The sequence below is a fragment of the Pimephales promelas genome, chromosome 5, assembly GCF_988280905.1.
Source record: "Pimephales promelas chromosome 5, fPimPro1.hap1.1, whole genome shotgun sequence".
In the NCBI taxonomy this organism is placed as follows: Eukaryota; Metazoa; Chordata; class Actinopteri; order Cypriniformes; family Leuciscidae; genus Pimephales; species Pimephales promelas.
The window spans coordinates 10,444,774-10,467,799 of NC_142773.1; the positions used below are offsets into that span (position 1 = coordinate 10,444,774).

At 39.4% G+C, this 23,026-nt stretch overlaps 1 long non-coding RNA gene across 2 annotated transcripts; it reads right to left on the bottom strand.

Moving 5' to 3' along the window:
• Nucleotides 1-12,900: 12,900 nt before the first annotated feature.
• Nucleotides 12,901-18,078, bottom strand: LOC148981383 (uncharacterized). 2 transcript variants are annotated; one of them, XR_016168487.1, is made up of 4 exons: nucleotides 15,057-18,078; nucleotides 14,407-14,480; nucleotides 14,200-14,272; nucleotides 12,901-14,119 (listed from the first exon to the last, which is right to left on the bottom strand). It is a non-coding gene; the product is annotated as an uncharacterized LOC148981383 (long non-coding RNA). The 2 variants fall into 2 exon arrangements; XR_016168486.1 differs by having other exon boundaries at nucleotides 14,407-14,475; nucleotides 15,057-18,075.
• Between the last annotated feature and the right edge of the window lie 4,948 nt (nucleotides 18,079-23,026).

Sequence of the window (23,026 nt, forward strand, 5' to 3'; positions counted from 1 at the left end):
TGATCCACCCAATACTCCTGCCATTTTGATAAGCTTTAATTAATATTTTAGCTTCAGTTTTGCTATATGGAACTTGTAATATTCTATTATGTTTCAGTGTTTTTTTTTTTTTTTTTTTGCAAGTTTACCGACCTCCTCATTCCCTTTCACTCCAACATGTGCAGGTACCCAGAGAAACCTGACTTTTAAATCCTTTGCATTTAACTTATGTAAAATCGTCCAAATTTTATGAATTATATCATTTCTTATGGATTTCCCAGATTTAATGCTTTCTAAAGCTGAATAACTATCAGATATAATCACTGAATTATTTAACTCATTTCCCTCTACCACTTCCAGGGCCAACAAAATTGCAACCAGTTCTGTTGTGTATACTGATAAATTATCTGTTATTCTTTCTTGACATTTAACCCCACTGTTTGGAATAAATACTGCTGACCCAGCATGTCCTGTCTTTGGATCCTTGGACCCATCTGTAAATATATGAAGAGTTCAGATGCAAAAGCCTCTAAGTGCCATTTGAAATTTTCTTCTAGAATGATCATTTTTTATCAAGCTTGTATATTTAAGTTCAGTGATTTCACTTAAATGGCAATGATAATTACCAATTAATTGTTATTTAAGTGAAATTACTGAACTTAAATACACAAGTTTGATAAAAATCATCATTAAAGAAGAAAATTTCAAATGGCATTTAGAGGCTTTTGCCTCTGAACTCTTCATATATGTATATCTCTATTAGTCTGTGCTTTCCTAATATCTGATTCCAAACTTATTAATGAATCCATTGTACTTCGGCCCTTACTAAACCCACTCTGATACTGGGAAAAAAGGTCATTACTTTCTAAATAAGTCATTCTATCTGTATTCTTTCCATTATTTTACACAACTGCGATGTTAGTGCAATTGCTATAACTAGATGGGTCAGATGGGGTTTTCCCTGGCTTTAAAATAGGCACTATAATTGCTTATTTCTTCCCATACTGCATTGTGAAGGTTATGTGTTTGAACAGAAAAACTAATCCCACTATGGCGAAGGTTTACCATCGCTTTCGCGATACTTTGTTGCATGATCACTATTAGGCTTGTTTGAGATGCGCCTCGCCTCGCCTGCAATGTAGTCAAAGAACGTATATTGACAAGAAGTGAAAGCCAACAGAATGTTCCATTGCGACACCAGCGCCCAGCAGCAGCCCTCTGCTTCCGCCATTTCGGGGTGAAAGCGACTCGGCAGTCATATAATATACATATATTTAGTCCAGTGCAGAGATCATTTTTAGGTTGAAATAATTAGGCTAGGTGATTATTTAACTCACAACAGTTAACTTTATAGCAGTTAAAAAGAAGTTGCTACTTAACCGGGCTTTTACTCCCACATAACTTGAGACAGGGAAGTTCAAGGATTTAATTCATTATATTACTCTCCACATTAAGTGTGATAGGTAAGAATAAAGTGATATCAGTTCATAAAGTTATAATAACATTAAACCGTTTCCCGGGAGGTACACATAACGTTACTTACAAAAATAAGTTATAAATGAAATAAATTAATTCAGCAAATAAATGTTGTACTAAAATGTAAATTTTTGACAATAAATATAACAGCAATAGAATAGCTTTACAGTAAACAGTTTTTTTTTGTTTTGTTTTTTTTTTGTTTTTTTTGCAGTATAGCCTATCTTATATTAATGGTCGTTAAAGCAAGACCATGTAAACAAACAAAAAAACACAGCCAATGTCCAAAGTGGCAATTAGGATAATGGACACAGCGCATCAATGATCATCATGTTTGTAGCATGATGATCCAGGGGATTAAAATGTCCAAAATATGTTTCAGGCCTAGTGGAGGAAATAGAAATAGATCTTCCGTGTTTTTGGGAGAGGAGGAATTGGAGTTGGTAGCCCAGTTCAAGTACCTTGGGGTTATACTAGATTCAAACCTCACTTTCAAAAAGCACATTCAAAAAGTAACAAATACAATACAATTTAATTGACAAAATTTCAAACAAATTAGGTCCTATATTACAACCGACGCTGCTAAATCTTATCTTCATTGTGATTTTTTCCCATATGGGCTCTATGCACGGCGGTATTTCCGGTGAAGCATTAGGGATGCTCGATAACTTCCGCCGATCGTAGAGTCCAATGCAATACCGAGAATTTATATTGAATTTTATACTCCATGGTTATACTAAAGAAACGTTAGTCACAAAAACAGATAAAACAGACACCCCTCGTTGTGTTTATGCTTCTTTTTAAAATTATATTAAATAAATATAACTATATATAAAATTACATCTAAACGTATGTACGTTTCATTTCAAAGACTGGAGGACAGTAAATTTTGAAGACTCTGCCATTATCCCGTTTTCCTCGGTTTTCCTCCGCTTTAATCTCCACAACCGGAAATGGACGAGCATCCATGCGTCAAATGCAGAATTTATGCGTGCATATAGCCCATTGAATATTGTTTCGCAGTTTGGTCTTTTGCCGGAGTTACTGCATTAAAACCCATTAATCAATTATCTAAAAAAGCAGTCAAGGTATTTGACAGGAAACCACAATCGTTTCACCTTTGTCCAATTCTAGAGAAGTACCAACTCCTAAATTTTGAAAATCTAAATTTTTTTAAAAATAGTTGCCTAATTTATAAATCTATGAATGGAATCGCCCCACCGCCCCTGGGGGATTTTATAAAAAAGAAAAATAATGAGACTAGGTCAAGATCATTTACCCGGGGGGATTGTGAAGTACCTTTTAGAAAATCTTTGTTTGCACAAAATGTTCTCTCTATTAAAGGCTGCTGTTACGAACTGCTCCGAGACTTGGAGATGAAGATCCAAATGCAGCTTTATTTAAGATTAGTCGTACAGGCAGGGTCGAGGATAAGCAGACAGGACAATGGAGAATACACAGTGGGAATCCGGGAAACAGGCAGAGGTCAGGGCAGGCAGCAGTAATCAAAATCCAAGAACAATCAAACATCAAAAACCAGAAAACAAACACGGAAAACGCTCAGAAATGCAGTGTAACACTTAAACAAGACTTCGCAAACACTGAACGTGAACACAAGGTATATAGACACACTAACAGGATGAGACACAGGTGAATGCAATCAGTGAATGAGGTACAGGTGAATGTGATCAGTGATGATGAGTCCGGGCAGTGAGTTCTGGGAAATGTAGTTTGTGTGAAACATAGTCTTATCTGGAGTGCCCTCTGGTGGCTCAAGAGGGCACTCCAGCTGGTAACCGTTACAGCTGCACACATTGGAATAGTTTGCCAAAGGAAATCAGAGATAGCCCAACTTTTGCTTCTTTTAAGAAACAGCTTAAGAGATGGCTGAACAAACATCAAAATGTAATCATTTAGTATAAAGGTTGAATTTGATAGGTAGATTTATTTAAAATATTTATAATAAGCATCTTGGAATGTCTACGTATAGCAGTTTTTGAAATGGGTACTACAATATATTCTCTATAAGACAGGCATAGGAACTTTTATGATTATCACTATTCTTAATTTATTTCACATGTGTTTTGTTGATATGTATATTGTGTGTCTGTTTTTATTTTTGGATTGTATTTGTCTTTGTTAGGGGACAACGGATGGAAATTAGCATTGTGCTAAATCCGACGTAATTACATTCGACTATGCTTGTACGTTCATTAATATGCATTGTCCCATCTAAATAAATGAATAAATGAAAAATAAATGGTAACTAATAATCAGGCGCGTCGTTAGACATGGGCATTCGGGGCTTCCTTTTCTTCTTTGTCGTTTTACGGTGGTTGGCATCCAACCTTAATGGTGCATTACCGCCACCTACTATGCTGGAGTGTGGACCGGAGATATAACCATCAAACTAAAATTAAAATTTTTATTATGTTTTTCCCTCTTTCCCTTCTTGACAAAATAATAATAATAATAATAATCCAACCTGTTTCTTTTAAGAATTGAAATACCAATGCACTCACACCATTTACTGATTTCCCCAGCAATTCTCTTAGTGAATTCCCTTGCCCCCCTAACATTCTTATGCCCTCTTTCATCTTTTCCCTTTCCCTCTCATATTTCTGACACTCAAAAATCACATGCTCCACAGATTCAATATTTTCACAAAATTCACACCTACCCGATACAGTACGTGCTTACTTTATGTAAATATGACCAAATATTCACCATACTTGTCACTCATCCTATCACAAAATACTTGACATATATCCACCTCCGCTCTATTTCTTGAGTGGTTATTTAATATCTCTAGGTCCACACTAGTCTGCCTAAGAAGCCAAGGTGGTCTGACTGGCAGCAGAACTGTTGGGCTAAATTCCTTTCCCTCTAATCCCAACTCTTTCCCAAAATTATCACCCACCCATCCAAAACTCTGAATTTTAACCCTTTCATGTTCCCAGCAAGCCTGCATAACTGCTCTTGTAGGGTGAGACCTACCCTGTCCTTGTAGGTTTGCCCAATAATTGGCTGCCAGTTGTTCCCTTCTTAATTCTAGTGGGATCTCACCCATTTCTAACTGCATTGCAACTGCAGATGATGAACAAAACACCCCAGTACATATCCTTAATGCTTGTGTTTGCACCACATCCAACTTGGCCAATGTTGTTCTAGCCGCATCTCTGTAAGCTACACATCCATAATTAGGGGCCAAGCCCCGAAGGGGATAGCCCCTATTGTATCTGTTAGTTAGGGGCCAAGCACCGAAGGTGCAGAGGCACCTATTGTATCTGTTGGTTTTATTATTAGGGGCCAAGCACCGAAGGTGCAGAGGCACCTATTGTATCTGTTGGTTTTATTATTATTATTATTATTCTTCCCGGTGGAAGTCTATGGCAGCCCTATGAACCGTAAGTAGGAAAATGATGAAATTTGGCACACTTATAGAGATCATCATGAAAAGTAATTGAGCCAAATTTTGAGTCTCTAGCCCCAACTCTATAGCGCCACCACCAGTTCAAAATTTCAACATTAAAATCGTTGTAACTTTTGAACCCTTTGGTCTAGAGACATGAAACATAGTTCACTTGATTCCACTCATCATGCTGATCACAACCAATGTCATACATTAAGACTCCGCCCATTACAGTAGACGCCATTTTGAAAAGTACAGTATTCAGTTTTTTTGCTACTCCTCCTTCAAAATTTGTTCAATTTTGTCCAATATTTGGTCAAATGATATTTAGACTTAGCCGCACAGAAATGACTGAACAGATTTTTTTTAGTTGTCTTTCTTCAAAAGTTATGGTGTCGCAAACTTAGTGAGGTCCACCCAAAAATGGCTAAGAGGCTGTATCTCGGCCAAAGTTTGATCAATCGAAACAGAAATCGATACACTTTATCAGAAGCATGTTCTGAGGTGTCATACCAAAGTTGGGAATAGCGCCACCTAGGGGTCATGAGATATGCAAAATTGCTATTTTGGCCAATAACTTTTGAACAGTTTTTCAGAAAATCATAAATGTGGTATCTATGGATTCCTTGGATCATGCCGAATCCGTGGATATCAATTTTGCCATGATGGGATGTACCTCGTGTCCGCCATTTTGAATTTTGTCATAATTTGCAATATCTTTAAAACTTTTTAAAATTTCTCCACCAAATTTGGTATGGATCATCATTAGCATGGCCCAAAGGTACATGAGAAGTTTGATGACAGCGCCACCTAGTGTTCCAAAGTTATAAGGTTTTTTGTAAAAACGCTTATAACTTTTGCAAATATAGTTCAAAATTTAATTTCTTTATATCAATATGTTCCTTGGCTTATACCGATTCTAACGATGTCTCATTTTTCATTTTCCAACAAAATGACTGTCCGCCATATTGGAGCAAATGAAAAACCATTTTTTCGCTACTCCTCCTTCAGATCTTGCTCAAATTTTTCCAAAATTTGGTCAGATGATCTTTGGACCGAGCCGCACAGAAATGACTGAACAGATTTTTGATATTCATTACCGTTTTCGAGATATTCGTCTCCAAAATTGACCTAGCCTGTGTTTGTTGCCTTATGCTAGTTAGCTTAGCATAATAATTGTTTAGCATGCTAACCAGGTGCCATTCTTTTTAATGGGGCTCTTCAGCTAACAGGATGACCATAAGCTGTATTAGCATTGAGCTAGCTTAGCATGCTAATCACGTTAACATGCTTTTGTACATTTATTCTTATACTGAAGCCTCTCCTCTGCAGATTTGTAATATCCATCCTATGAGTGGCGTAAGCTGCTAAACCACGTGTCACGAATCCCGAACCATTGCGGTCGTGGGTTCGAATCCCGTGTGGCACATGCCCAGACCGCAAGAGGTACTGTGGCCTTAAGTGGTGGAAAAGTCGTTTCAGTTCTACACATGGTGTCTGTCTGAGAAAGAACATGTGCTTGCTGTACTTGTTCTGCTTGTGGTCCCTTCCAGGGCTTGGCCCCGCAAAAGGCTGCTTGCAGCTTTAATTATTATTATTATTCTTCCCGGTGGAAGTCTATGGCAGCCCTATGAACCGTAAGTAGGAAAATGATGAAATTTGGCACACTTATAGAGATCATCATGAAAAGTAATTGAGCCAAATTTTGAGTCTCTAGCCCCAACTCTATAGCGCCACCACCAGTTCAAAATTTCAACATTAAAATCGTTGTAACTTTTGAACCCTTTGGTCTAGAGACATGAAACATAGTTCACTTGATTCCACTCATCATGCTGATCACAACCAATGTCATACATTAAGACTCCGCCCATTACAGTAGACGCCATTTTGAAAAGTACAGTATTCAGTTTTTTTGCTACTCCTCCTTCAAAATTTGTTCAATTTTGTCCAATATTTGGTCAAATGATATTTAGACTTAGCCGCACAGAAATGACTGAACAGATTTTTTTTAGTTGTCTTTCTTCAAAAGTTATGGTGTCGCAAACTTAGTGAGGTCCACCCAAAAATGGCTAAGAGGCTGTATCTCGGCCAAAGTTTGATCAATCGAAACAGAAATCGATACACTTTATCAGAAGCATGTTCTGAGGTGTCATACCAAAGTTGGGAATAGCGCCACCTAGGGGTCATGAGATATGCAAAATTGCTATTTTGGCCAATAACTTTTGAACAGTTTTTCAGAAAATCATAAATGTGGTATCTATGGATTCCTTGGATCATGCCGAATCCGTGGATATCAATTTTGCCATGATGGGATGTACCTCGTGTCCGCCATTTTGAATTTTGTCATAATTTGCAATATCTTTAAAACTTTTTAAAATTTCTCCACCAAATTTGGTATGGATCATCATTAGCATGGCCCAAAGGTACATGAGAAGTTTGATGACAGCGCCACCTAGTGTTCCAAAGTTATAAGGTTTTTTGTAAAAACGCTTATAACTTTTGCAAATATAGTTCAAAATTTAATTTCTTTATATCAATATGTTCCTTGGCTTATACCGATTCTAACGATGTCTCATTTTTCATTTTCCAACAAAATGACTGTCCGCCATATTGGAGCAAATGAAAAACCATTTTTTCGCTACTCCTCCTTCAGATCTTGCTCAAATTTTTCCAAAATTTGGTCAGATGATCTTTGGACCGAGCCGCACAGAAATGACTGAACAGATTTTTGATATTCATTACCGTTTTCGAGATATTCGTCTCCAAAATTGACCTAGCCTGTGTTTGTTGCCTTATGCTAGTTAGCTTAGCATAATAATTGTTTAGCATGCTAACCAGGTGCCATTCTTTTTAATGGGGCTCTTCAGCTAACAGGATGACCATAAGCTGTATTAGCATTGAGCTAGCTTAGCATGCTAATCACGTTAACATGCTTTTGTACATTTATTCTTATACTGAAGCCTCTCCTCTGCAGATTTGTAATATCCATCCTATGAGTGGCGTAAGCTGCTAAACCACGTGTCACGAATCCCGAACCATTGCGGTCGTGGGTTCGAATCCCGTGTGGCACATGCCCAGACCGCAAGAGGTACTGTGGCCTTAAGTGGTGGAAAAGTCGTTTCAGTTCTACACATGGTGTCTGTCTGAGAAAGAACATGTGCTTGCTGTACTTGTTCTGCTTGTGGTCCCTTCCAGGGCTTGGCCCCGCAAAAGGCTGCTTGCAGCTTTAATTTTCTTATTATTATTATTATTATTATTATTATTCCGTAAATGGAAGTCTATGGCAGCCCTATGAACCGTAAGTAGGAAAATGTTGAAATTTGGCACACTTGTAGTGATGGTAATTATTAGTAATTGGTCCAATTTTTGACCCTCTAGGACCAACTCTATAGCGCCACCACCAGTTCAAAAATTCAACATTGAAATGGTTATAACTTTTGAACCCTTTGCTCTAGAGACATGAAACTTAGTACACCTAATTCCTCTCATCATGCTGATCACAACCAATACCTTACATTAAGACCCCGTCCATTACAGTAGAGGCCATTTTGAAATGTACAGTATTCAGTTTTTTCCCTACTCCTCCTTCAAATTTTGTTCAATTCTGTCCAAAATTTGCTCAAATGATCTTCGGACTGAGCCGCACAGAAATGACTGAACAGATTTTTTTTATTCATCTTTGTTCAAAAGTTATGGTGTCGCAAACTTAACGAGGTCCACCCAAAATTGGCTAAGAGGCTGTATCTCGGCCAAAATTGAATCAATCGAAACGAAAATTGGTACGCTTCATCGGAAGCATGTTCTGAGGATCCATACCAAAGTTGGGAATAGCGCCACCTACGGGTCATGAGATATGCAAAATTGCTCTTTTGGCCAATAACTTTTGAACAGTTTTTCAGAAAATCATAAATGTGGTATCTATGGATTCCTTGGATCATGCCGAATCCGTGGATATCGATTTTGCCATGATGGGATGTACCTCGTGTCCGCCATTTTGAATTTTGTCATAATTTGCAATATCTTTAAAACTCTTTGACATTTCTTCACCAAATTAGGCATGGATCATCATTAGCATGCCCTGAAGGTAAATGAGAAGTTTTATCACAGCGCCACCTAGTGTTCCAAAGTTATAACGTTTTTCGTAAAGACGCTTATAACTTTTGCAAATATTGTTCAAAATGTAATTTCTTTATGTCAATATGTTCCTTGGCTTATAACGATTCCACCGATGTCTCATTTTTCATTTTCCAACAATGTGACTGTCCGCCATATTGGAGCAAATGAAAAACTATTTTTTTGCTACTCCTCCTTCAAATCTTGCTCGAATTTGTCCAAAATTTGGTCAGATAATCTTTGGACCGAGCCGCACAGAAATGACTGAACAGATTTTTGATATTCGCTATCGTTTGAGAGATATTTGTCTCCAAAGTAGACCTAGCCTGTGTTTGTTGCCTTATGCTAGTTAGCTTAGCATAATAATTGTTTAGCATGCTAACCAGGTGCCATTCTTTTGAATGCGGCTCTTCAGCTATCAGGATAACCATAAGCTAAATTAGCATTGAGCTAGCTTAGCATGCTAATCGCGTTAACATGATTTTGTGTGCTTATTCTTATACTGAAGCCTCTCCTCTGCAGCTCTATCATTTGCGTCTTCTGTGTGGCGCAAGCTGCTAAACCACGTGTCACGAATCCCGAACCATTGCGGTCGTGGGTTCGAATCCTGTGTGGCACATGCCCAGACCGCAAGAGGTACTGTGGCCTTAAGTGGTGGAAAAGTTGTTTCAATTCTAGACATGGTGTCTGTCTGAGAAAGGACTTCCAAAAATATAACATGCAGCAAATTAATATATTAAAAAAATCTTAATTTTGAGGTTATTTTCACTTGTACTACTGACCCAACAGTTTTTTTTTTCAAATGTCGGAGTTGCTGCTGCTTCCGGGCTTGGCCCCTGCATTGCTGCTTGCAGCTATATTCTATTACTGATTTAATCAGTGGCCCAAATATCCTCTTTGCTTTCCTATCCGCGCCCCAGTCCACTCCTACCAAACACCTCATCACATTTAATACCTTTTTACATTTAACTAAAACTTTCTCAATGTGGCCAGCCCATGTCAACCTAGCATCAAACACCATTCCCAAAAACTTAAAGGACTCAACCCTCTCCAGTACATGTCCATAGTGATTCTATTTCACATTGTTGGACTCTGTTGTTCGAGAAAAGTGAATTGCTGTAAAAAAGATTCTGAATCATTGCTCTATGTGTGAATCAAACTTATTTACATCTAAAATTCACACAATTGGGGTTTTGTATCTAATATTTTATTTTTGTTAATGTAATTTGTTTGTCATGGTGTGAAAAGAACAGACACAGTGGTGTTTTTCAATTTATTTTTATTTCCACATTGAATTGAGTGTGAATACTGTATTGAATTGAGGTTGTTGAATCTTTCACCCTAGAGGAAAAAAACAGTTGATGAATTATTTTTCCGTTTGTTCACTAAATGTTATTGGTTTATTTGGTTGATCTTAATCAAAACAAAATATAAAGAACTCAATCTTTGATTATACACTCACCTGCATTCGTTGTTTCCTCCCAAGGACGTTCCTTGCTTTTGATCGCAGTGGCCCATACAGAATAGCATTGTTAGGTGTAGCATATCAGTTACGTGTGCGCTACACGCTACATTTTTTTGTGTTTTTTTTCTTGCTCGATCCCCATGTATGAGGACGAGTGTAACGTTTGAGTGGTTTTATTAAACGCGGGGAAATACGACAACTCTCGTCTCTCGTGCATCTGTTCATCCGACAACTAGTGCTATGTTTTTATCTCTGGGCAACATCTCAACTTTGTGTTACACATGTCCTGTTTCCACGTCCTGTCCTGGCTGTTTTTAAGTGATAAAAATGTCCTGGTTTTCAAAAAAACTGCTGGGAAAGATTAGCCTGGCTGCGCCCTCCTACGCACTTCCGCTCAATTTCATTTTACTTCAGTAACTAATGAAATGAACTAGAGTCTGGTTGAACCAGGCTAGGGAAAGATCAGTTCTACAGCAAAACATAGATGGGCAAACAAGGTGGATGAGGAAGAAAAACAGGATAAAGAGGATGAAAACTAAAGATATAAATAGATTTTGTTAGTTCATTTTTGTAAGTTTGTGAGAGCTATTTTTTGTTACATTTGGAGGCATTTCTTTTAGTTATTTATTATTTATATATTTATTTTTCTAATACAATAGACATTATTTCTATCATTATTTCATTCGTTTTTTTTAATCTGTCATAATAAAACATTGAGACATGAATATGATCACCCTAGTATAGTATTCTATTATTATTACTGTTTTACATTAAGCGCCATTTAATGTCAGGGAATGAATTTGCATGTTCACTCGGCTCATCGTCAGCGAAAAACGCTTGTGAACACAAAAAAACGCGTTGAAAAACGTGTGTGTGTGTGTGTGTGTTTTCATTTAAGCTATAACTGTCTTAAAATGTAAGGGATACTGGGTTGGTGGGACTGTTCCATAGACAGTAAAAGAAATGGACACAGCGACCCCATTGATTTCAACGGAGAGAGTTGAAGCTTTTTTATTTATTTATTTATTTTTATTGAATTTCAAGAATTACAATTACAGTCAGGGGTACATTGAATAAACTAAATAAAAAAACATGAAAAGACAAACAAAGCAGTGACAAACTTAGGTTAAACAAAAATGTGAAAATGTTTAGATACACATTTTGCAGCTTTCTTATTTTTCAAACCCAATATTGTTTTTAGGTATTGTTGATTTTCTGCTCTTAAAATTAAAAACAAAGGCTTGTTTCCTCCAAATTTACATTTATGGATACTAAATTTAGCTAACAGAAGAAGAAGATTAATTAGGTAGTATTCCTTACGATAAGATTGGTCATAAAGGAAAAAACCAAATAACACATTTTTGAAGCAGAGTTGAAACCTGGGGCTCGTTCTTTGTACGTTGCTTAAAACATCCGAGATCAAATGAGACATCCAAGATAATATCATCGTGCTAATCATGATCCGGCTAATTGGGTTCTTCGAACACACCTGTTGTTTGGCTGCGTCCAAAACCGCATACTCAATGAGTAGGTACTTAATTTCAATAAGTACTTACTCAACGAGCGCTAAAAGAGCAGGTACAGGGGTTGGACAAAAAAACTGAAACACCTGGTTTTACTACACAATAATTTGTTAGAATGGTGAGGGCCTCATTTTGCATCCAAATACAGCACCAATTGACAGATAGAAGTCCTTCACATTGACCAGAGGGATTATGAGCCATTCCTCTTCCAGAACAGTGTCCAGGTCACTATATGATGCTGGTGGACTCGCTCCTCCAAAACACCTCAATAATATTCAGATCTGGTGACTGTCAGACCATGGGAGATGTTCAACGTCACTTTCATCTTCATCAAACACTTCTGTCACAAGTCTTGCTGTGTGTGTTGGTGCATGATCATACTGATACACGGTTTGAGCATCAGGTGCTCATGATCCTCCAGAAGGGTTTGGTAGTCCTCGGCAGTGTTGTGTCCATCAAATACAATCAGGATTGTCATGATATTGGAGCTCAAACCATCACTGATCCACCCGTGCTTCACTCTGAAGATTGGCCGCCAGGCATATAGATGTGAAACCTCCAACATTGGCCAGTGTTTCAGTTTCATTGTCCAACCCCTGTACTTTATAGCCAAATCTCGTTGAGTATGAATGAGAACCGGACATCTGCCATGTTGACGTTATCATGTGACCTACTACGACGCGTTATCATCATATCACAAGCGCAAAAACTTAAAAAGAAATGAACAACGACACGTTTAATTCTTCTATCTATAAATATCTTGACATTGATGAAACTTATTTTGTTCATTTTGTTATTTTGCTCATTTTGTTGTGGTATTGTTGAAGAAACAGCTGGCCATTCATTTTGTGAATACATTTAAGGTTGATTTAAGTTGTTATATTTTAAACCCTAGGCCTACTAATGTGACCCACAGTGTTATTCTTATAACGATATTTTTTTTTAATTAAGAAACCCCCAAATCGTCACCTCTTGAATATATGTTGTTAATTTCTTTATTTTATACCCAAAAAGTTTCTCCTTTAAGTTTTCCTCCTTTTCTTGATAAATTTACCTCGTTTCATCCCTCAGACCTATAGCCTAACAACAACAAAACAACAACATTTTTTATGTATTATGAATAACTATTAAAGATATTTAGCCTTGTTATTGTTCCTTTTTCCTATATTATGATGTAAACAAACCAATGATCTTTATGTTTTCTGTTTTGTCATTATGACTATTATGGTATCTTTCCATGATCTTGTATGTAATACGTTTATAAGTTTAAATTATATGAGCGACAGGTGTACTAACACTTCATAACATCAGTGACTCGACAGCACAACCTAGAACAGTTTTCCTCTGCGTTTGTAATGTCTGCACAAAGGAGACGGGCAGCTGCTCGAAGATCTCTTTGGGGAGAAAACTGTTGATTTTAAACTCAAAAAATGTAACTATCACTTCTTAAAAATTAATATTACCTCAGAATGAATTGCATTGTTAGCCCACCCCAAAACTTAAAACAAAATAATAATATTAAATGCTGACCAATACTTAATTATATAACTTTTTTATATACTAAAAATATAATTTAATATAACAAGCAAAATGTAATTTGTTTTGTCATATGACAGTTATGTATGAATACATTTATATTCATAAATGCAGTGAAACATCTCAATTATCAGTCAATCGATGAATTAATGGATACATTAATTAAATAATTAAATTTTATATACTGACAACAATAATAAAAATGAATAAATGAGTAAAAGAACAAATAAAAGTAACCATCACAATAAACAAATGCATTATACAAGTCAACAACACATGAAACAAAGCTTTATTCAAACTACAAGCATGTATTTACAGGTGCTGAACACCACATACTGCCGACTCAACACAGCGGTTCCCATTCTGCAGCTTTATTCTGATGAATTCACCAGAGGGGACTGTGCCTTCTACCCAGAGCTTGTTGCTGCGCTTCACAATCTGAGGCAATAAGGGCAGGTGGAGAGATAGAGGGTCTCGTAAAGGCAGGTGGAGAGATGGAGGGACTCATAAGGGCAGGTGGAGAGTTGGAGGGTCTCATCCATGGCACCACTTCCAGGATGCACCTCTGGGCTCCTCATCCTCAGTGCTCACACCAGTCTGCAGACATTTCAGATCCTACAAAAATGCACAAACATTATACAAAAGCAGTCATTTTAACACATGTCATTTGATTTATGTATTAAAAATAACCTTACTTTATATTTGAGTAAAATCCCTAAAAAAATGCTGCCATCATCTTTCCTTGCAGGTCCTGCTCCACCACAAAAGCTATATGCAGCAAATGCACAGAAATCAAGAAACAGAAAAGTGTTGTAATTTCTCTACTTGAATTTACAATAATTCAAATAAACTACAATTTAAGATTGAATAGATTTTGTTATCCATTTCTGTAGTATACTCACCCAAAGCCTTTGATGACAGCATTCAGCATCATGAGCCTCTCTCCACCGGATAAACACACGCGTGTTCTTCTGTCCTTGTAACATACAGACAAGATTCACATTACGAGCTCAACACTGAATTTACATGCTGAGGTTGATGTGTTAACTCACTTTTAATCCAACTTAAATGTTCCTTAATATATCAACACTAATAAGGGACAAATTAAATATAACATATTTAGTTACTTTATAGATTTGTTTATTTACCGTATTTACAGCACATTTGTCTAATGTAAGTAATGTTGACAACAGTGAATTAATTATCCTTCATAATAGCACACATAACGTTACATCACTCAGATGTATTTTTCATGTTGGGATGTGCTCATCTGCAATACTTAAACAATATTTTCATGTCAGATGTAAATAGACATTTTAAATAAGCGTGTTTAAGATGTAACGTTATATGGTTATGTAAATCCATTTTAGAAACTTACGTGTAGCCTACTTACTGGCGCTCCCCTGTTTAACTAACTAATAAAACATGTGTTTACAGCAAAATCACAACTATATTATACTGTCTAAGTCCTTTAGACCTTCAACAGTTAAAACGTTTAATAGATAGTAGTTTAACACATACGATTTAAACACAAGGAACCGTGTTTACTCACATTTGAAAACCCCCTGCTTCGCTGATCTCCGCGATGTTGATAATGACGAATGCTCTCCCGTGGCCTCCTGGGATAGAAGAGTATCCATCGGATGAACACTCAAAAATCTGGGCGAAAGCAGGAGATCATCCGGGAACTTCTCGCCTACTCTTTTATGAGTACTGAGGTTTCGGACATACTACTCCTTTCAAATACTGTTTTCCCCTACTATATAGTACAAAAGTAGGAATATTCGGACGTACTATAAGTATACGTATGCCCGAATCTCGCGATAATTTGTACGTCACTCTGGTAATTCTCGCCTACTCTTTTATGGATACTAAGGATTCGGACATACTTATTCGCTCGCCTACTGCTTTTTCCCTACTATATAGTAGGGAAGTATGCGGTTTCGGACGCATAGTAGACTATAGATAAGAACTATTGAAATAAAACTCTAAGCAAATAGAGTTTTGCAAATTTGTCTTGTCTTTTATTTTAGGCTTAATTAAACTTTTTTTCTTTTCTTTTTCTGATGTTGGCAGTGCTGTGTAATATGGCACATGCAATGTCACAGGCCCTGTCAGGTGCAACCGTCAGGCTTTTCAGACCCTGAAATCTTCCCTTAGTTGGCCAAAGCTCATTGTCATTGTGTGCCCTTGTCCTAGAGCTGCATTGTAACTGGTCTGGGGTTTGGGTCAGGGAATGGGGTCATGAAACACCTGTCTCCATGCAGGATCCTGTTGTAATCACCTGTATAATGGAAAAATGCAGTTCTCAGCATAAGTGTACTGTATGTAATACCGTGAGTTTGATATTTATAATTTTCCTCACCACGTTCAAATAATGTTCATAAATGTGAATCTCTTAAAATTCTTGAGTCATGCACTGGCCATTTTGCTTTCACACTGATTTGTGATATGGAACATGTCACACACCATCTAAGAGATTTTACTCAGTCAACTGCCTTTTAAAAAAAGTGATATAATATTACTAATCTGGAATATTAAACATTGTAATAGTAATTTGGCTGCACATTTACATAAGCCCCCTTTCTGCTCACAAAATCCCTTCATTGAGGCCTTGATGGGAACATGTGTGCAATCTACAGTGTATGGCACCAATCACGTAAGTTAAGCCTGAGGGACTGTAAGTCATAATCGGCATGGTCATCCATACACACACACACACACACACACACACACTCATCATGATTGCATTATCTTCATTAAAAATTATAATATACCCTAAGTTGGCAAAAAAAATCTCCAATAGTGTAAAGGGAAGCCACTCGCAAATAATTTTAGGGCAATGCAAACATTTTGTGCTGTTGTTGAAGCCCGACATCGAATCGAACATTAATGTGCATTTCCAACTAAATAATGTATTTACGACACCCTCACGACGATCGTTTCACAAGAAAAAAAAAATAAATCTCAGAAATTAGGCTACACTGTCACTCTGCGCTAAAGGAATACTTCCTGTATCAGTCGCAATCTAATCCTGTTTACATGAAATAAGCCTGCTCACGAGCAGGTTCAAGCTGACGGACCTGTTGCTATTACAGCAAGTCCAGGATGAGCTTCGAAGAACCAAACGATCCAAGATCATGGCAAATCGCCAACAATCAAATCCAGCTAACTGAGTTAGCGACGTACGAAGAACGAGCCCCTGGGTGTGACGATCAGCAGCCGTGGTGCCCTCGAGAGCCACTAGAGGGCACCCTCTCCCCATGTTTGTTTCCCCATGGACTCTTTGTGTTTCATTATGTTCAGCTGTGTTTCATTATTGGTTATTGAGTTCCTTATTTAAGCCTGAGTTTTCCCTGTGTCCCTTGCGAAGTCTTGTTACCCTGTAAGCGTACAATTCCGAGCGTTATTCCCTGTTCTGTGTCTCCGTGTTTCCCTGGACTCTTGACCCTTGCCTGTTTCCTGGACTGTTCACGAACCTGTGCTGCCTGCCTCGACCATTGCCTGTTTAGACCACGAGTTTCTGGATTGCCCCTTTGTTTAAGTGTTTGCCAGTTTGTGTCTGCTTGTTTTAATAAAGTGCTGCACATGGATCCGACCGTCTCTGTCCGTACGTTACAGAAGACTTCGCCAAACGAGGATCCAGCAGACTTTCAGCATCTATCCGGCGTGGTCAAGACCCGAGCTTCAATGCTAGCCTCTCATAATTCTCAGCTGGCGAGACTAACTTCTCTCCTCGAGGAACTAGCAAGCTCCGTGCAGTCATGGTCTCCGCAGAGCACAAGCACTAATCAAGCCCAAGCTCCCGCTGCACCTGTTCCACCGCAACCCTGTGTGAGTACCGCATGCAGTAATTCCAGTACGCCGTTTCCCGAGAAGTTTAATGGCTCACCTGAAGCGTGTGAAGGATTTCTTCAGCAGTGCAGTTTATATATGAAACATCAGCCCCAGTTATACGCCTCGGATACCGACCGCGTTTCTTTCATCTGCTCACTGTTGACTGGAAAGACTCTGGAGTGGGCAGGCACGTTTTGGGAACCAGGTCGGATGTCGTTTCCTCCTTTCGACGTGTTTACCGCCCTGTTCAGAAAGGCTTTTGAACTCCCCGCAGAAAAGGAGGGTCTCGAGGAACTGCTCTTTTCCCTGCGCCGGGGAGGTTCGTATGCGGCGGATTTCTCTCACTCACTCCGCACGCCGCATAAGCCTCAGCTCGCTAAACTGTTTGATCCTCCCTTAAGGACCGTCAGAGGAGCTTCCAAGCATATCGTTCCTGCCAAAACCACTCATCATGTCGGACCCCTCGAGCCCGTATCCCGCACTGGCCCTGTTAAAAGTGCTGTTCCTAAGACAGCGGAGGTGTCGCGGGTCGAACCGGAGTTTGAGCGCATGCCAGCCGACTCGAGTGAGTCAAGTGCCGAGCTGAGTGAATCAAGTGAGTCAAATAGCGAGCTGAGTGAATCGAGTGCCGAGTCAAGTGAGTCAAGTGCTGAGCCGAGTGAATCAAGTGTGTCCAGTGTTGAATTTAGTCTGTCCAGTGAGTCTTCAGTTCAAGTAATTGAATCTCCTCTTCAAGTGAGCGCTGAATCTCCTCTTCAAGTGAGCGCTGCATCTCCTCTTCAAGTGAGCGCTGAATCTCCTCTTCAAGTGAGCGCTGAATCTCCTCTTCAAGTGAGCGCTGCATCTCCTCTTCAAGTGAGCGCTGCATCTCCTCTTCAAGTGAGCGCTGCATCTCCTCTTCAAGTGAGCGCTGCATCTCCTCTTCAAGTGAGCGCTGCATCTCCTCTTCAAGTGAGCGCTGAATCTCCTCTTCAAGTGAGCGCTGCATCTCCTCTTCAAGTGAGCGCTGCATCTCCTCTTCAAGTGAGCGCTGAATCTCCTCTTCAAGTGAGCGCTGAATCTCCTCTTCAAGTGAGCGCTGAATCTCCTCTTCAAGTGAGCGCTGCATCTCCTCTTCAAGTGAGCGCTGCATCTCCTCTTCAAGTGAGCGCTGCATCTCCTCTTCAAGTGAGCGCTGCATCTCCAGTTCAAGTGAGTGAGTTGTCCAGCCCAGCGAGTGTGTCTAGCCCTGTGACGCGCCGCCGCAGGAGGAGAAGGAGGACTCGTTTGGTTCGCCAGGCCCCGGTGAGCGTGCCCAGACTCCTCGCCCTGCCGGCCCCGCCTCTGCGCCTCGCCCTGCCGGCCCCGCCTCTGCGCCTCGCTCTGCCGGCCCCGCCTCTGCACCTCGCTCTGCCGGCCCCGCCTCTGCGCCTCGCTCTGCCGGCCCCGCCTCTGCGCCTCGCTCTGCCGGCCCCGCCTCTGCGCCTCGCTCTGCCGGCCCCGCCTCTGCGCCTCGCTCTGCCTGCACCCTTCAAGCTCCGGGAGGCCTTTCCTGTACCAGTTCACCACCCTGAGGCCCCTCCCGTGAATTTCCCCAAGTATTTTTTTGGGGGGGGGCAGTAGGTACTCTGTGGGGGCCATGGAGGTGATCCTGACATGGACCTCTGAGTCCGTGAGGGCCATGGAGGCGAGGCTGTCATGGACCTCGCCTGTGTCTGCTCCGCCCTGGCCGCCATCACGTCCTGCTCCTTCCTGGTCACCCACGCTCCACGGCCCCAGGCCTCTCCATGTGCCTGGCCTCCTGCCTCTCCATGGGCCTGGCCCTCCATCCCAGCCCCCGTTGACCTCCCACCGGAGCTCTTAGGAGCGTCTGGAAGCCGCTCCTTAGAGGGGGGGTTATGTGACGATCAGCAGCCGTGGTGCCCTCGAGAGCCACTAGAGGGCACCCTCTCCCCATGTTTGTTTCCCCATGGACTCTTTGTGTTTCATTATGTTCAGCTGTGTTTCATTATTAGGGCCCAAGCCCTGAAAGGGCGAAGGCCCTATTGTTTTCCTTAGGATTATTATTAGGGCCCAAGCCCTGAAAGGGCGAAGGCCCTATTGTTTTCCTTGGGATTATTTTTCTTTACTATTATTATTATTATAATAATTATTATTTTACTACCTTTTGGGCACTTTTGGGGCCCTTAACGTGCTCGAAAACTCTTGAAACTTTGCACACGGGTCAGAACCCGCGGCCATCAGAGCCGGGCTGAAGCTGGTACCCGGGCGTGGTAGGGCGGCTCGTCAGCGCCCCCTGGAACAGGGTCCGAACACTTGGTCCATAACTCAAACACGCTTGTATGTAATAATATGAAACTCGGTACACATGTTGATCTCATCGTTTCATCTATACCTCACACTCTTACTTTTTACCCCAGCCCAACAGGAAGTCGGCTATTGAGGTTTGTTTGTAAAACGCTCGCAATGGAATGTCATATACTCCTCCTAGAGCTTTGATCCAAATTCGACGAAACTCGGTCAGCGTGAAGTCAAGACATTGAGGATGAAAGTTTGCGAGGGGATTTTTTATATCTCGAACGGTTTGTCCGTGGCGAGGAAACGAAATCATGGCGAGAAACGTGAAACAGGAAGTGTGTTATAACTTCAGCATACATTAACTGATCTTGATGAAACTTCAGCAGTGTGTTCGCTGTAAGAGGACGATCACATGGATGTGACTATTGTGAGTCAAAGTTATAGCGCCACCAACTGGCAGCAGGAAGTGTGTCACTTTCAAAATGCTTTGATATCACCCTTTTATTTTTACCCGATTTGCTTCAAACTTCATATGTATAATGTAAACATACGGCAGATGTAGACCTGTGAATGGATTTTTGATATCTTTGAAACTGTTGCCGTGGCGACGCATCAAACTTTACCCTTCTTTTAGGATGCTTTTTGGATGCTTTTGAGACCCTTAGCATGCTTCAAATTGCATGAAACTCGACAGACACATCACATTTATTAGCCAGTAGACACGTGCAAAGTTTCAGAAACGGGCGTGGTGAGGGCTCAGTAGCGCCACCTTTTGACAAAAGTGGGGTTGTTAGTTTTAACTAGAGTTACAAAAATTGGTATGTATATTGTACTCCTCGAGCCGGACAACTTTCTAATTGACACTTATTAGCTAGGACCCACAGAAAGTCAGATATTTTTGTTTGAATATGGCCACTCTGAGCCTACATGTCTCTGTGTCTCTGTGTCTTTGGCTGGCTGGCTGGCTGACTGGCTGGCTGTCTGTGTGTGTGTGTGTGTGTGTGTGTGCAGGGGGAGGGGGCTTAACCATTTCACTGCTGTGTGTATGACCTGCATAAAGAAAATACATTTCTCAAGCCTGGTAATTTTTAAATAAGTTTTTATTTTTATTTTTTATAAGTAAAGGCATATAACTAGTTTAATTGTAGTGAATTGACAATAGTTTTATATAATTAGTTTAGTAATCAGATTAACTTGGTCAATAAACTTGGTCTGAAAATTTGGTCCATAAATCAAACACACTTGCATGTAATAATATGAAACTTGGTACACATATAGATCTCATCGTTTCATATATACTTCACACTCTTACTTTTTACCCCAGCCCAACAGGAAGTCGGCTATTTAGGGTTGTGTTTAAAACACATGCAATGGAATTTAAATTATTGCTCCTAGAGCACTGAACCAAATTCGACGAAACTCGATCAGCGTGAAGTCAAGACATTAAGGATGAAAAAGTGCCACGGGATACCTCGAACGGTTTGGCCGTGGCGAGGAAACGAAATTATGGCGAGAAACATGAAACAGGATGTGTGTTATAACTTCAGCATACATTAACTGATCTTGATGAAACTTCAGCAGTGTTTTCGCTGTAAGAGACCGATCACATGGATGTGACTATTGTGAGTCAAAGTTATAGCGCCACCAACTGGCAGCAGGAAGTGTGTCACTTTCAAAATGCTTTGAAACCACTCTCTTATTTTTAACCGATTTGCTTCAAACTTCATCTGTATAATGTAAATACACGGCAGATGTAGACCTGTGAATGAATTTTTGATATCTTTGATACTGTTGCCGTGGCAACGAATCAAACTTTAACATTCTTTTTTGATGCTTTTGGGACTCTTAGCATGCTTGAAATTGCTTGAAACTCAACAGATACATCACATTTATTAGCCAGTAGACATGTGCAACTATGGCAAAAGATTAAAGTAATGTCAAAAAAGTAAACACTAAAAACCTCATATCTTCTAAAAATGTAATTATACATCATTTGTTTCTAAATTAAATTATACAAATATTATAACTTCCCCAATTTTTCCTTTTTTTCATTTAAGAATTATGTTTACGTTCAAAAACAGCCAGAATTGTTGTAAAATTCATAAAAAATAATAATCTGAGTCATACGTAGTGCTATACTGCCCTCTTGTGTTCAATATCAGGTAGGCCTATTGTGTATATTCCCACCGGTTAATCAACGTGTGACTCCGCTGGGACTTGGGAGCTTTTAAATCGCTTACTTGAAACCGAAAGTCAAAATACGGATGTCCGCACAAGACATTAATGGTGTGGAGTAGAGCGAGCATTTTAAATAAATTCCTATTAAATAGGATTGAACTAAACAGAAAGAATGTTCACTCTGTTCTGCTGGTTCCTCGCTGGTGGATCATATGATTACTTTGTCATAATCTATGACAAAAATGCTATTATAAACCATATTAATAATAGATAATACACATTGCTCTTATTTTTGAAAAATACATTCATGAAAAACAAGATAACAAAAATCATAAAAAAATATAGCCATGGCTGCTATAAATGTTTGAAATGCATAGGACAGATGTTTAATGACGCAGCACCATATAATTGAAAGGCAAATAATAATCTGTCATTACGTCACTGCATTATGATATTACGGCTCCAATACGGTGCAGCACAAAGCACTTATGTGCATCCCGAGCGGAGAATGATGTGCTTGAAGCCACATGAAGTTACAGCGCATTGAGTCCGTATTGAAAAGTTCAAAGCACAAAGGAAATACATATTTATGAACAGTGTATTATACATTATCTATCTATGCAATAGTTTATTAAGCCTTTTCTTTTAAAGGTTTTAAATTTCAGTTACTGTGTGCGTGAAGAACAATTATAGTGCTCTGACTCTAGTGTTGTGATCTAACCGACACCCGGTAGAAAGTAACACGATTAAGTTACAGCAATAAAGTCCAGCAAGAAAAAGTTTCTTCATTCGAAAATATAGACCTTTAGACCTTTATCTTAAAGATCCAGTATAATAGGATTAACATTCAATCATCTTGAAGATCGTTTCATCATTGACTGTAACCGAATGTGACGTGCTGTTTGAATGCTGAATGGAGAATGACTGACAGGCGCAGAGAGGGAAAAGTTTGTGTTCTTGAATTTAATTACTTAAATATTAATTTCTATATCACATAATAGCTTCAGAACACTAATAATACAGTACACAAAAACTTTATGGTACTTTAGAAAGTTTTTGTGCCTTTGTGCCTAACATAGAATAGTATATGCACAATATAGAATTTGAATCAGCCTCGTCAAAGATGGCAGTGTCAGAGCCGATACCGATCCTGAGTATCTAATCAGCGCACTTCTTTTCAACAGTCAAATTGAAATTGAAATTGAAATTGCTTGAAACTCAACAGATACA